The sequence below is a fragment of the Bos mutus genome, chromosome 17 (genome assembly GCF_027580195.1).
Source record: "Bos mutus isolate GX-2022 chromosome 17, NWIPB_WYAK_1.1, whole genome shotgun sequence".
In the NCBI taxonomy this organism is placed as follows: domain Eukaryota; kingdom Metazoa; phylum Chordata; class Mammalia; order Artiodactyla; family Bovidae; genus Bos; species Bos mutus.
In genome coordinates this window covers 35,064,150-35,080,886 of record NC_091633.1, presented here as the reverse complement: position 1 = coordinate 35,080,886, position 16,737 = coordinate 35,064,150, and the positions used below count along the sequence as shown (strand labels likewise).

The 16,737-nt window shown below is 41.8% G+C and overlaps 1 pseudogene; it reads right to left on the bottom strand.

Moving 5' to 3' along the window:
* Positions 1 to 596: 596 nt before the first annotated feature.
* On the bottom strand, positions 597 to 1,525 carry LOC102275947 (nuclear transcription factor Y subunit alpha pseudogene; annotated as a pseudogene).
* Between the last annotated feature and the right edge of the window lie 15,212 nt (positions 1,526 to 16,737).

The window sequence follows — 16,737 nt, the reverse complement described above, 5'->3', positions numbered from 1 at the left end:
AAAATCCCAACCTATCATCTGGGTAGAAAAGATTCTTATTATTACCACAGATTAGATGGATGTGTCTCAGAGAATTTATTGTTTCTGTATCATGAGATGGAGCTGCCTTGCCTGGAAACCACCTCTGAATACAAACTGCCCATCAGTCAGCCTGAGATCTCCATTAGAGGGATAGGTGCTGTTCAGAATCTGTGGGAAGTAATGGGTTGCAGCTTCGCCAATTGCAGTTTAGGTTGAGAAGGTTGTTCTCTTCTGCTCAGATGGCTGACTGACGTCACCAGTCAGCACAAGTGCTATGCATGGTACTGATGGGCTGGCGTGAGTCCCTTGCATTGTCCCAATCCATGAAATGTCAATGTCACCTGAGATAAGTCCTGACTGAAAGGGTGAGACAGAGGCTTGCAACTTCAATTTGCCAGACATCCCTGTAATTATAATACTGAACCACTTATTAAAAACTAAGTGGTTTCTGTCCTGTAGAAAAGGGCAGAATGTGATTGTCAGTGTCCCATTGGAAGAGTTGATCAATATCCTTGGCACTGTGGGAAACAGTGCAAGGAGTATGACCTCAATCAGCTCTATTACATGGCCTGGGGTTAGGACACTTGGATGATCTGGGTCACAGCCGCTTCATCTGCTTGACTTGGATCCTGCATATGGGGACTATCTTTTTCCTTTGGAGAGAAAAATCGTCTGCCTTCATCACACTTCCATACTATGGCATGATGGTGTTGAGACTCATGCAAGTATTTCCTTCTTTCCTTCGGAATTTTCCCTTCTGCCTCTAATTTAGTCCGAGCTTGCCTCCTCTTAAATATAAGGTGGTACTGTTTGGCACTGATGTAGAGAGGCTCTTCTTCAAGCATCTTCGGCCCAGGGAGAGGGATTCTCTGAATTGTAGGCACAGAGCCAGCACCAGGTACCATCATGACCATCCCTCCTGAATTAACCACATTGCCTGCCACTGGAAATGTCACAATGACAGTCCCTTGCCCACTGCTGGTTGTGTTGGTGTCACCTTCCATAAGAACAGTCTGTGCTCCTGCCAGACTGGCTGTGGGGATGGTGATCATGCCCTGCTGGAGAATGGTGCCATCTGCATTAACTGGCTGATAGACAATGGTCTGCCCTTCAGCAGTCTGTGCCACTTGCTGCCCCTGGAGAGCAATCTGCTGCTGTGTCTGTGTCTGGCCAGCAATGACGGCCGTCTGGGGCTGCTGGATGATGATCTGCTGGGTCTGGCACTGCACTTGCACAGCCTGCCCACCCTGGATCTGGATCTGTCCTGGTGGGACCAACTGTATCTGCTGCAAACCCCGTGTCCCAGACACAGGTACCTGCATAAAGGTTTGACCTTGTCTACCAGGAAGAGCTTGGACCATGATAGTTGGCCAGTTGATGTGACTAACCAGCCTCCACTGACCTGTACCAATAGTGGCTGCCCTTGGACCTGCTGCTGAGTCTGTCCAGCCTGTACAATAGTCTGCTCTGTTGAACTATTGCTGTTGGCTGTATAGTGTTTCATGGTCCCTCCAAGTCAGAGTCCTGTTCACAGTCAGTTTCACCCTGAAGATCCTAGAAGACTGCCAGATGCACTCCATGCCTTACTCCCCCGATTTGCTGCCTATGCTGATTGGTTCCAGTAGGAGACCCCGAAACTCAACCAGAGGCTCCAGCTGCTGCCACCGACACCACTGCCGCTGCTTCGGAAAATAGCAGCCCTTCCTCCCAAAATCATGTGGGTATGGACAAAATTACATGACATATTGCATATAAGATTATATTTAAGCAATATAATGTCTAATCCTTATTAGACATTAAACCACAGAAGGACAGTATCTGTATCTTGTTTATGTATAATTTTTTAACATCTGTTGCTCAACATATAATAATATTTTTAAAATATTGAATCAATATAGGTTGACTGAATCTGCATTATAATTGTACATCTGAGAAAATGTTCTTCCATAAGAACATTAGAGACATTTAACAAAATCACATACAAAAGTAGTGGTAGTAAAACAACTCTGAGGACTCTTTTTAAAAAGCCTAATTTTTTTAGCACCTTTTAACTTCTGGTGTGTAAATCTTCCCACTATGGTGAAAGTAAAATTGTTAATAGATGTCACTGAACTTAGACTTCAAAATTCACTCTCACATAATTTACATAAATGCACTTTTCTGATGCGTGAAAATATACCTATCTAGTTCTGCAAGGAGATCCAACCAGTCCATTCTGAAGGAAATCAGACCTGGGATTTCTTTGGAAGCAATGATGCTAAAGCTGAAACTCCAGTACTTTGGCCACCTCATGCGAAGAGTTGACTCATTGGAAAAGACTCTGATGCTGGGAGGGATTGGGGGCAGGAGGAGAAGGGGACGACAGAGGCTGAGATGGCTGGATGGCATCACTGACTCTATGGACGTGAGTCTGAGTGAACTCCGGGATTTGGTGATGGACAGGGAGGCCTGGCATGCTGCGATTCATGGGGTTGCAAAGAGTTGGACATGACTGAGCGACCGAACTGAACTGAGCTGAGTTGGCATTTATATCTCAAAGATAGAGATATGCAAGAAGGCAAAGTGGTTGTCCGAGGAGGCTTTACAAATGGCTGTGAAAAGAAGAAAAGTGAAAGGTAAGGGAGAAAGGGAAAGATATACCCAACTGAATGCAGAGTTCCAGAGAATAGATAGGAGAAATAAGAATACCTTGTTAAATGAACAATTCAAAGAAATAAAGGAAAATGACAGAATGGGAAAGATTAGAGATCTCTTCAAGAAACTTGGAGATATCAAGGAACATTTCATGTAAGAATGGGCATGATAGAGTACAGAAATGGAAAGGCTTAACAGAAACAGAAGAGATTAAGAAGAGGTAGCAATAATACAAAGAAGAACTATATGGAAAAGGGCATAATGACCTGGATAACCACAATGGTGTGGTCACTCACTTAGATCCAGACATCTAGAGTATGAAGTCAAGTGGGCCTTACGGAGCATTACTACAAACAAAGCTAGTGGAGGTGATGGAATTCCAACTGAGGTATTCCAATCCTAACAGATGATGCTGTTGAAGTGCTGCACTCAATATGTCAGCGAATTTGGAAAACTTAGCAGTGGCCACGGGACTGGAAAAGGCCAGTTTCCATTCCAATCCCCCAGAAGGGCAATGACAGAGAATGTTCAAACTACCATACAATTGCACCCATTTCATATGCTAGCAAAGTTATGCTCAAAAGTCTTCAAGATAGGCCTCAGCAATATGTGAATCGAAAACATCCAGATGTACAAGCTTAGTTTAGAAAAGGCAGAGGAACCAGAGAACAAATTGCCAACATTTATTGGATCATGGAGAAAGCAAGAGAATTCCAGGAAAAAAAAAAAAAAAAAGAAAGAAAACATCTATTTCTGCTTTCATTGACTATGCTAAAGCCTTTGCCTGTGTGGATCACAACAAACTGTGGAACATTCTTAAATAAATGGGAGTACCATACCACCTTACCTATCTCCTGAGAAACTTGTATGCAGGTCAAGAAATAACAGTTAGAACTGGACATGGGACCACTGACAGGTTCAAAATTGGGAAAGGAGTACAATAAGGTTGCATATTGTCACCCTACTTATTTAACTTATATGCAGAGTACCTCATGTGACATGCCAGGTTGGATGAATCACAAGCTGGAATCAACCTCAGATATGCAGATGATACCACTCTAATGGCAGAAAGTGAATAGCAACTAAAGAGTTTCTTGATGAGGATAAAAGAAGAGAGTGAAAAAGCTGGTTTGAAACTCAATATTAGAGAAACTTAGATCATGGCATCTGGACCCATCACTTTCTGGCAAATAGAAGGGAAAACAAAGGAAGAAGTGACAGATTTTGTTTTCTTGGGCTCCAAAATCACTATGGATGGTGACTACAACCACAAAATTAAAAAAACAAACAAAAAACAAAAACAAAAAAAAACTTGCTCCTTGGGCAGAAAGCTATGACAAACTTAAGCAGTGTATGAAAAAGCAAAGATGTCACTTTGCTGACAAAGTTCCCTATTGTCAAAGCTATGGTTTTTCCTGTAGTCTGTTATGGATGTGAGAGTTGGACCATAAAGAAGACTGAGTGGTGAAGAATTGATGCTCTTGAGTTGTGGCACCAGAAAAGACTCTTGGACTTCAAGGAGATCAATTCAGTCAATCCTAAAGGAAATCAACCCGGAATAATCCTTGAAAGAACTGATGCTGAAGCTGAATCTCCAATTCTTTGGCCACCTGATGTGAAGAACTGACTCATTGGAAAATATCCTAATTTTTTGAAAGACTGAAGGCAAAAGGAAAAAGGGTCAGCAGAGGACAGGAGGGTTGGATGGCATCATTGACTCAATGGACATGAAGTTGAGCAAATTCTAGGAGACACTGGAGGACAGAGGAACCTGGCACACTGCAGTTCATGAACTCACAGAGTCAAACCCAACTTAGTGACTGAAAAACAGCAACATCAAATCTACTTGGCATTTATACCTGTCTCAGATAAACTGAAAGTTGTTTGAAAGCAAATTGTAGTCAAATGTTTATTTTTTTAATGTCTTATAATGTTTCATAGCATATTTTGAGTGAATGTTTTAAGTGGAAAAACAAAAAAAAAAAAAACTGATTACAAGGGAGGAGGTTTAGCTGTTCAATTTAAACTCAGCTATCCACTGATGCAATCAATGAAATACTGAGTTTTTTTCAATTCAATATCTCACTTTGGTAATTTACCTAAGAGCCTCCCATGAGACAGCAAAATGATTCTTCAATTAAAATGAGTGCTTCTTTATGGGTATTATTTTCATGTTCAATACCACACTGGCTGTGACAATAGATATTCCAGTTCCTGTTTGTGTAAACTTAAGGACTCATTTAGCTTATCTAAGACTCAACTTCCTCATTTGTGAAATGAAATCATAGGTATCTACCTTAGAAAGACAGTGTAATTGTGAAATGAAATTCTGTATGTCAATGGGTTAGAATAGGTTGACACATACTATGGACTTAATAAATGATAGCTATCATTAATTTCATGGACAGCTTCTAAAAGAATAGTGAATAACTATTTTAAAAATGCCTACAGATCTTAAATGAATTAAAAGCACTGTTCTTAATTGTAAAGCAGTAAGCAAATTACAGAATACTTTGAGGAAATGGGTTGTTTTCAAGAAGCGATACACAGGACACTTCTACAGTGTTGGTAACAATCTGTTTCTTCTGTTGGGACTCTCCCGGAGTTTGCTCAAACTCATATTCATTGAGTTGGTGATGCTATCCAACCATCTTGTCCTCTGTTGCTTCCTTTTCCTCCTGTCTTCAGTCTTTCCCAGCATCAGAGTCTTTTCCAATGAGTTAGTTCTTCACATCAGGTGGCCAAAGTATTAGAGCTTCAAGGTCAGCCAGTACTTTCAATGAATATTCAGGGATGATTTCCTTTAAGATTGACTGGTCTGACCTCCTTGCAGCCCAAGGGACTCTCAAGAATTCTGCAACACCACAGTGCCAAAGCATCAACTCTTCATCACTTAGCTTTTTTTATAGTTCAGTTCTCACATCCATACATGACTACAGGAAAAATCATAGATTCGACTATACTTATATTGTTATATATATGTATATACAAAGTCCTCTTAATGATTACATTTTTCATATACATATAAGCTGTTTTCAGAAATAATACTGTGAAAGAATTTTAATCTAGGATGGAACTGGAGAATATGAAATGCAAAATCTCATGCATGCACTCTCAGAAAAACTGAACTTAAGAAATGAGACAGTGATTTCCATTAAATGCTCAGTGTACAGAAAACAAAGCATTATCTCCCAAACCATGGACATCCACGAAGAATTTATTTCCATCTTCAAGCTAATCATTACTGCTTAGACTCTGGCTGAGCTTCCCACTCTTTGCACTCCTTGCCTATAAATATAGCCGAACTCAAACCTTCATGGGACTCCCCTGTAGCTTGCTATAGCATGTATTTCCCAAATTGCAATTCCTATGGTAATTACAAATAATATCAGGCAAATTGCACTTGTTTCAGTTTACCTCTTTATCGAGACTGACATTCAGTGATTTTAAAACATGGGATTTGAAGGAGACAACTGCCTCAAAATCAAAATTCAGTGAGGTACCCACACTGAGATGCTTGCACTCAATGCTTTTTGGGTTTCCTTCTTGTAATTTGGTGAGCCCTCTCTCAAATTTTGAGCCCCTTCCTTTTGGTCAAGCTCTCCAACTTTATTCAGAATTTAGACAAAAGATTGTCCTTCTGGTGGGTACTTTTTTGGTTTTTCAATTAGGATGTGCTTGGTTTAGATTTAAACTTGTAGATTTTACTAAAAGTAAAACTAAAATACAATCTAGAATCACAGTACTATTATAAGGTATGTTTCAACTGGACAAGATTATTTAAGATATTCACTAGAAAACAAATGTTTCCAAATCAAACAAAATAAGGTACTGTTCCCAGTGAATTTGAGGTTCTTGCTTTACTGCAAAAGAATTCAAAGATGGAGTGGTAGGTAAGAAGTGGATTTATTTAGAGAGAAATACAGTCCACAGAGTGTGGGTCACCTCAGAAGGCAACAGAGTTTTGAAATATGACATGGTTAGTTTTTATGGGACCAGTAATTTCATAGGCTAATGAATGGGAAGATTTTACCCATTAAATTTTGAGGAAGGGACAGGAATTCCAGAAATTGGGCCACCACCCATTTTTGGGGGTCTTTTATGTTTGGTCTCAGAACTGTCATGGTGCTGATGTGTGTGTTGTTTAGATGCTAATATATTACAATGATTGTTTGTTGAGGCTCAAAGTCTACTGAAAGTTGACTCTTTGGCCCAATTGGACCCAGTAAAGTAAGAAGATCATGAACCAGGTTCTGTCATATCCTACAGCTATGTCAATTTTTAAGGTTGTGCCTTACTCCCTTCCCTCCTGTTTTGGTACTTGTGCTAATTGGTGGGCAGAAGTACCTAGAGGCTCCAAAATTCCAAAATAGCTTCACTGCAAAAGGCTAATGAAAAATCAAATTTTCAATATATACCTAAAATAAAAAACTGTAAGACTAGGTAGCTCCTATTGTTCCCTCTCTATCTTCCTCTTTTTGAGGACGTGTTTCTCTAATTTTGGGTCTAAATTTGTTACTGAGTCCAAGCTGCATCTGCTTACCACACTACAGGCCAATAATTAGGAGACAGGTGTTGAGGCAAGGAATAGCAAATTTATTCAGAAAGCTGGTGTCCAAGAAGATAGTGGGCTAAAGTTACAGAGTACCCTCTTATCACTGTCTGTATTCCAGTTTATTTTATTGAACAGAGAAGTAGAGGAGGTGAGGAAGTAAAGTAAAAAGACCATGAATCTTGGAAAATGTTTTCTGGTTTGGCCAACCTTGGGTGGGGGGATGTATTAATTTCTTCTTCCTTGCAGCCATTCACAGGTGGAGAGGGTCAGAATGTCTCCCTGTGAGCTGAACAGACACATTTTTGTTTAACATTCAGGCAAAGGAGCAGGGTTCTCAGAAGCAAGCCATTATGTATACTTAAAGCTATAAACAGCATAATTTTAGTGATTATAATAACAAAAGCAACAGAATGCAAGGGTTATAATAAAACAAACTGATCCAACATGATGTCAAACTTTTTTTTTCCTTGCTACAAATTGCCCTTCCACTTTGAAATGATTGTATGACCATAGAAAACATTCATCAAACTAATGGCTTTAAAATACTCTCACATATATTCTCAAAGTAAGTCCAGCACATGGGTCCCTCTCAAGTTTGATTCTCTGTTAAACTGCTACAGGCTATTACCTTAAACAGATAAAGGGAAACCAGAACTAAAATTAATAGAAAATCTTGCCAAATTCTTGGGCATACCAAAAATACACTCTCTACTTTAACTCTTACTTATTCTAGTGACTACAGATAGGGTTCTGGGAAAAACGGCAGAAGGCAACACAGGGTGAGAATTCTTATTGGGTCAGTTCTCCCAAACCTCTCTCTGTAGGCCCCCGTCAAGAGAAGAAGGTAAAAATTTCATATCAACTTTTTTCTATATTGAGACGTATTTTTTTATTGGTCCTTTCTCACCTGCTAATCTAGGAGGGAGAGCAGTGAGTGATCCTAAAGAAAGATCTTAGTTCCCTGCTGCTGCTGCTAAGTCGTGTCAGTTGTGTCCGACTCTGTGTGACCCCATAGATGGAAGCCCTCCAGGCTCCCCCGTCCCTGGGATTCTCCAGGAAAGAACACTGGAGTGGGTTGCCATTTCCTTCTCCAATGCATGAAAGTGGAAAGTGAAAGTCAAGTTGCTCAGTCGTGTCTGACTCTTAGTGACCCCATGGACTGCAGCCTACCAGGCTCCTCCATCCATGGGAATTCCCAGACAAGAGTACTGGAGTGGGGTGCCATTGCCTTCTCCATTAGTTCCCTGCCTAAGACTTAAACTTGGGTTCAGTTCAGTTCAGTCGCTCGGTCGTGTCTGACTCTTTGTGACCCCATGAATCACAGCACGCCAGGCCTCCCTGTCCATCACCAACTCCCGGAGTTCACCCAAACTCATGTGCATCAAGTCGGTGATGGCATCCAGCCATCTCATCCTCTGTCGTCCCCTTCATCTCCTGTCCCTAATCCCTCCCAGCATCAGGGTCAATGAGTCAACTCTTCACATGAGGTGGACGAAGAATTGGAGTTTCAGCCTCAGCATCAGTCCTTCCAATGAACACCCAGGACTGGATAACATGGATGAAAACTAGGAACCCTAGCCCCAAGACCAGCAGGGGCTAGATGCTAGAAGCAAAGTAGCCCTGGCTCATGCCCTTATTTGAATGCAAAAATGTTTCAAAGATATAAAAGTTATAAAAACAGGTACAAAGTTTATTATTCGAGAAGGAAATGGCAACCCACTCCAGTGTTCTTGCTTGGAGAATCCCAGCCTGGTGGGCTGCAGTCTATGGGGTTGCCCAGAGTCGGACACGACTGAAGCGACTTAGCAGCAGCAGCACAGTGTACAGAAGAGCACACAGGAAAATAGCTTGCTTATCCAGCTCAGAATCAGGGCAGAGATACACACCCAGAGAGAAAGGGTATGGTCACTCTCTGTAATGACAAGGAGCCCAGTAAGTCAGAAACTAGGCAGAGACATACCTGGAGGTGAATGCAGGCAACCTGAATGAGGAGGAGCACAGAAAAGAGGTGATGTAAATCACTAATGCAGGACAGTCCTTTCAGGACTTTGTTTACCTTTGGCCAATTACCTTGTTTCTTTATCTTCACCTGACTAATTAATCCTTGAAACCTCTCCAAGATGCATGTGCAACATTTTTCTAAGATGGATCCCACTACTGAGACCTATAAGTGCATGTCCACACTTATTATGGGGTGGGGCGTCCTTCCATTCTGACCCCCAAGAAGCCTTCCTACACATGTGCAGACAGGGAAGTCTTCTCTGACCTCAGGAGTAGGCACTTTATCTCCCTACTTTAGTGGAGTTCAGCTTTTGCTACTAACTTTGTTCTTGGAGTGTCTGGATGAGAACAAAGCTTGAATTTTACTTCACTTGAAAAACCAAAGGTGTCCAGCCCAGAGTCCCATTATGTCTTACCTCACTGAGAACAACTGCCACTTTCTTGTTGGTTTAATCTCCTGTTCTGATACCCTTTCTTGGCAACAGTCAGCCTAGAGGAATCAAAATATAGCCAGATAGAAATGTGAGTTATACCCCATTTGCAACTAGATTTGGCTATACAGAAATGTGGATTGAAATCTATTTGCAGCTGCTGCTGCTAAGTCATTTCAGTCGTGTCCGACTCTGTGCGACCCCATAGACAGGAGGGATTCTCCAGGCAAGAACACTGGAGTGGGTTGCCATTTCCTTTTCCAATGCATGAAAGTGAAAAGTGAAAGTGAAGTCCCTCAGTCATGTCCGACCCTCAGCGACCCCATGGACTGCAGCCTACCAGGCTCCTCCATCCATGGGATTTTCCAGGCAAGAGTACTGGAGTGGGGTGCCATTGCTTTCTCCGCCATTTGCAGCTAGAGTCCTACCAATTACTTCCAGCCCTCAGAGCAATCTCTGAGGATTCCTAAGACTTTCTATCTTTTGGTCAACATGGAGAGTAGCTCTGCATATTGGGAGGGCAGTGTCCATTCCACTCTCTTTGGGGACGTCTCTTGAGGCAGAAGGAGAAGGGGACAACAGAGGATGAGATGGTTGGATGACATCACTGACTCAATGGACAGGAGTTTGAGCAAGCTCTGGGACTTGGTGATGGATTCTGGAATGTGAAGTCAAGTGGGCCTTAGAAAGCATCATTACAAACAAAGCTAGTGGAGGTGATGGAATTCCAGTTGAGCTATTTCAAATCCTGAAAGATGATGCTGTGAAAGTGCTGCACTCAATATGCCAGCAAATGTGAAAAACTCAGCAGTGGCCACAGGACTGGAAAAGGTCAGTTTTCATTTCAACCCCAAAGAAAGGCAGTGCCAAAGACTGCTCAAACTACTGCACAATTGCACTCATCTCACACTCTCGTAAAGTAATGCTCAAAATTCTTCAAGCCAGGCTTCAGCAATACATGAACTGTGAACTTCCAGATGTTTAAGCTAGTTTTAGAAAAGGCAGAGGAACCAGAGATCAAATTGCCAACATCCACTGGATCATCAAAAAAGCAAGAGAGTTCCAGAAAAACATCTATTTCTGCTTTATTGACTATGCCAAAGCCTTTGACTGTATGGATCACAATAAACTGTGGAAAATTCTTAAAGAGATGAGAATACCAGACCACCTGACCTGCCTCTTGAGAAACCTATATACGGGTCAGGAAGCAACAGTTAGACCTGGACATGGAACAACAGAGGGTTCCAAATAGGAAAAGGAGTACGTTTTATTGTCACCCTGCTTCTTTAACTTCTATGCAGAGTACATCATGAGAAACACTGGGCTGGAAGAAGCACAAGCTGGAATCAAGATTGCTGGGAGAAATATCAATAACCTCAGATATGCAGACACCACTCTTATGGCAGAAAATGAAGAGGAACTAAAAAGCCTCTTGATGAAAGTGAAAGAGGAGAGTGAAAAAGTTGGCTTAAAGCTCAACATTCAGAAAATGAAGATCATGGCATCTGGTCCCATCGCTTCATGGGAAATAGATGAGGAAACAATGGAAACAGTGTCAGACTTTATTTTTTGGGGCTCCAAAATCACTGCAGATGGTGACTGCAGCCATGAAATTAAAAGACGCCTATTCCTTGGAAGGAAGGTTATGACCAACCTAGATAGCATATTCAAAAGCAGAGACATTACTTTGCCAACAAAGGTCCGTCTAGTCAAGGCTATGGTTTTTCCAGTGGTCATGTATGGATGTGAGAGTTGGGCTGTGAAGAAAGCTGAGCGCTGAAGAATTGATACTTTTGAACTGTGGTGTTGGAGAAGACTCTTGAGAGTTCCTTGGACTGCAAGGAGACCCAACCAGTCCATTCTGAAGGAGATCAGCCCGGGATGTTCTTTGGAAGGAATGATGCTAAAGCTGAAACTCCAATATTTAGGCCACCTCATGCGAAGAGTTGACTCATTGGAAAAGACTCTGATGCTGGGAGGGATTGGGGGCAGGAGGAGAAGGGGACGACGGAGGATGAGATGGCTGGATGGCATCAGTGACTCGATGGACATGAGTCTGCGTGAACTCCGGGAGTTGGTGATGGACAGGGAGGCCTGGTGTGCTGTGATTCATGGGGTTGCAAAGAGTCAGACATGACTGAGTGACTGAACTGAACTGAACTTAGTGAAGTCTGACATGTACAGTCCATGGGGTTGCAAAGAATTGGACAAAATTGAGCGACTGAATTGAACTCAACTTGAGTCCGGTGGTTCACACATAACCGTCAGAAATATTTATTGTTTGCTTCAGCTAAATTCTGTCAAGATAATTGAAAGGTTTTTTGCTGTTGTTGTTGTTGTTTTAAGTAGCTGTATGGTCAGAAGTTAGCTAAGTTGGAAGTTAATTTTCACAGTCTGAGAGAATTCTTCTATTTAGGTATCCTCCGGAGAAGGCAATGGCACCCCATTCCAGTACTCTTGCCTGGAAAATCCCATGGATGGAGGAGCCTTGTAGGCTGCAGTCCATGGGGTCGCTAAGAGTCAGACACGACTGAGCAACTTCACTTTATCTTTTCACTTTCATGCATTGGAGAAGGAAATGGCAACCCACTCTAGTGTTCTTGCCTGGAGAATCCCAGGGACAGGGGAGACTGGAGGGCTGCCATCTATAGGGTTGCACAGAGTCAGCCATGACTGAAGTGACTTAGCATAGCATAGGTATCCTCATCTAAAATAAATGAACCCCTGTACCTAGATGGAAAGAAAAACATCGTGAAGCCTTTAGAGATTCCAAAGGCAAAGCTCTAATTACAAAACATAGTGTTAGGTAGTTAGACTAGGAAAAAGGAGTCCAGAATGGTGGTAGTTAAAAGACAAAGAAGGGAAAAGCTCAAGAAAATAGAACAAAGGAAGGTCTGAGCACCAGAGTGAGGACCTCAGGTAAAACAAACAGCCCTCGTGGCTAGCCCAATTTACACAGGGCAGGCTCAGAGGGGAGGAGACAAATGTTTAAAAGAAAGAAACCTAGAAGGATTGGGGCTTATCCTCTTTTTGTTCCATCCACCCTCACGCCTTGAGGATATACTTTCCTTTGCTTGTCAATAAAACTGAACTACATCACTGACCCATCCATTGCTTCAAATTTTTGCTGAGGCAAACAGAACCAAGGAAATTACACACTTCCCCAACAATATTATATAAACGAAATACTTTCATAAAACTGAATCTTAATTTTCTTTCATTGGCTGAATGGATGATAGTTTTATGACTGTTAGTCTGATTTTAATTAGCAATTGTAAAAGAGTTTTTTTGGTACCTTTTAAGTAATCTGCCTAGAAAGAAAAGGTTGTGTGTTTTATCAAAATAATTTCCTGGACTCTATTTTGCCTTTATCAGATATTTGATTATTTAAGGAAACCCAGTCTTTTCAATATTTAAAAAAGTAAGCTTTGTTCACAAACTATGTAATATCTTATATCTGCTTTAACATCTTCTTTTGTCACTCTGGTTAAATAGACAGTTAAGATCATTATTGATGAAAGTGAAAGAGGAGAGTAAAAAAGTTGGCTTAAAGCTCAACATTCAGAAAACTAAGATCATGGCATCTGGTCTCAACACTTCATGGGAAATAGATGGGGAAACAGTGGAAACTGGAAAACTGCAGGCAGATTTTTTACCATTTGAGCTACCCAAGAAGCCCCTGATTTGATGTAAACAAACAAACAAATAACAAAAAATTCCATCTAGAATTAGAATTAGGTTAGAATTAGATCAGATTAGAAGTGTCAGACTTTATTCTTGGGGGCTCCAAAATCAGTGCAGATGGTGATTGCAGCCAGGAAATTAAAAGACGCTTACTCCTTGGAAGGAAAGTTATGACCAACCTAGATGGCATATTCAAAAGCAGACACATTACTTTGCCAACAAAGGTCTGTCTAGTCAAGGCTATGGTTTTTCCGGTAGTCATGTATGGATGTGAGAGTTGGGCTGTGAAGAAAGCTGAGCACTGAAGAATTGATGCTTTTGAACTGTGGTGTTGGAGAAAACTCTTGAGAGTCCCTTGGACTGCAAGGAGATCCAACCAGTCCATTCTGAAGGAGATCAGCCCGGGATGTTCTTTGGAAGGAATGATGCTAAAGCTGAAACTCCAATATTTAGGCCACCTCATGCGAAGAGTTGACTCATTGGAAAAGACTCTAATGCTGGGAGGGATTGGTGGCAGGAGGAGAAGGGGACGATAGAGGATGAGATGGCTGGATGGCATCAGTGACTCGATGGACATGAGTCTGCGTGAACTCCGGGAGTTGGTGATGGACAGGGAGGCCTGGTGTGCTGTGATTCATGGGGTTGCAAAGAGTCAGACATGACTGAGTGACTGAACTGAACTGAAGATCATTATTTCATCTGTGATCTTATTTATTCAACTGTTCAAACCTTTTGATATTTTGACAACTTAAGAATCTGCCTGCCAGTGCAGGTTTCATCCCTGGGTCTGGAAGATCCTCTGTCATTTGGGAGATTGCACGCATGTGCTGCATTTCAGATTCTTTTGCTGACTATGAGGGTGACTCCATTTCTTCAAAGGGATTCTTGCCCACAGTAGTAGATATCACGGTCATCTGAGTTGAATTCACTCATTCCAGTCCATCTTAGTTTGCTGATTCTAAAATGTCGATGTTCACTCTTGCCATCTCCTGTTTGACCACTTCCAATTTGCCTTGATTCATGGACCTAACATTCCAAGTTCTTATGCAATGTTGTTCTTTACAGCATCAGACTTTACTTCCATCATCAGTCACATCCACAGCTGGGTATTGTTTTTGCTTTGGCTCCATCCCTTCATTCTTTCTGGAGTTATTTCTCCACTGTTCTCCAGTAGCATACTGGGCACCTACCGACCTGGAGAGTTCATCTTTCAGTGTCCTATCTTTTTTCCCTTTCCTACTGTTCATGGGGTCAGTAAGAGACTGACCCAGACTTGCCCATGAATGTCCAGGAGTCTCCAGTGGAGGCTTGGGTCTCTGGTGGTCTGCCGCAGGGTCGGGGCACTGAATGTGGCAGTGGGTGCATGGGACCTTTTGAAGAGGATCATCACTGTCTTCATTACCTCCACCATAGTTTGGCCTCAGGTCAAACAACAGGGGAGGAACACAGTCCCACCCATCAACAGGAAATTGGAGTAAAGGTTTACTGAGAACAGGACCCAGTTTTCCTCTTGGTCAGTCTCTCCCATCAGGAAGCTTCCATAAGCCTCTTATCCTTCACCATTAGAGGGCAGATAGAAGGAAAATCACAATCACAGAAAACCAATCAAATTGATCACATGGACCACAGCCTTGTCTAACTCAATGAAACTGTGAGCTATGCTGTGTAGGGCCACCCAAGATGGACGGGTCATGATGGAGAGTTCTAAAAAAACGTGGTCCACTGGAGAAGGGAATGGCAAGCTACTTCAGTATTTTTGCCTTGAGAACCCCATGAACAGTCACAATTCTAGTTATTATCTTAAAATGTTGTGTACTACAGAAATAACCAAATTTCTTAGTCAACTTCATAATACTGAATTTTTATCATATCTTTAACCATGGCATTTTAACTCTTTTTGTCATTTACACACCATTATTGTTTTACTGTGATGCTTTTGCAAAATTGAGATTCATAGAAAGGTCCCTACCAAGTACTCTTGATCTCTGCCCCCACTGGCAAATCACAAGGTAAAAAACTGTTGGTGCCTATTTTACAACTGGAAAAAGACTCCACCCAACATCTGATCCCAGGCAAATACTGGAGTCTCAGAATCAAATGGACTGAAAAGAGGAAACTGCAGGAGACAGTGAAGGACAGGGAAGCATGTCAGGCTACAGTCCATGAGGTTGCAAAGAGCTGGACATGACTTAGTGACTGAACAACTGGCAGAGAAGTAACTGACATGGAGGTAAACTACTTCCTCCCAACATGTGGAAGCAAGAAAGTTTATTTCCATTTCTCCTTTCCTCCCTGATGTTACTTTCTAAATTCTAATACCATGAAGGTCTTTTTATGATTTGTTTGTCCACTTTTATGCTTTTCTTTGGCCTAGAAATATGATGCCACTTTCCAGTTATCTAGGCCATTGCAAAGAAAATTCAAATGATTGCTGGGTTTTCCATGAAGCTGCAGATTCTATAGCTTCAAGTTCTTAGAAAAATCTCAGTCCCCTCTCTATCAAGGTCAAACTCTAACTCTGGAGATCTACTTTCCTGTTTTTGGTTAACAATCCCAAACCTGGGGAATATTGTATTGAGACTCTGAACAAGGGAACTCAAGGCAAATGTGACTAAAATACATCCAGCTATGTGGCCTGAAGACCCTTACAATTCACTGATCTCTATTGCTCTAATATTTCCAGTCCTGAGCCACAGTCCTTAGGAGAAATTGCAGGAGGAATATCTGATTCAAATTTGATTCCTTTGTCAGATTTCCTCCTCTGGCTGTGAGTAGTTGCAAATGAGGCTATTTAATACTGAATTTTTATCATATCTTTAATCTCACGTCCATAAAGTCAGTGATGACATCCAGCCATCTCATCTTCTGTCATCCCCTTCTCCTCCTGCCCCGAATCCCTCCCAGCATTAGAGTCTTTTCCAATGAGTTAACACTTCGCATGAGGTGGCCAAAACACTGGAGTTTCAGCTTTAGCATCATTCCTTCCAAAGAAATCCCAGGGCTGATCTCCTTCAGAATGGACTGGTTGGATCTCCTTGCAGTCCAAGGGACTCTCAAGAGTTTTCTCCAACACCACAGTTCAAAAGCATCAATTCTTTGGCGCTCAGCCTTCTTCACAGTCCAACTCTCACATCCATACATGACCACAGGAAAAACCATAGCCTTGACTAGACGGACCTTTGTTGGCAAAGTAATGTCTCTGCTTTTGAATATGCTATCTAAGTTGGTCATAACTTTCCTTCCAAGGAGTAAGTGTCTTTTAATTTCCTGGCTGCAGTCACCATCTGCAGTGATTTTGGAGCCCAAAAAATAAAGTCTGACACTGTTTCCTCTGTTTCCCCATCTATTTCCCATGAAGTGAGGGGACCAGATGCCATGATCTTTGTTTTCTGAATGTTGAGCTTTAAGCCA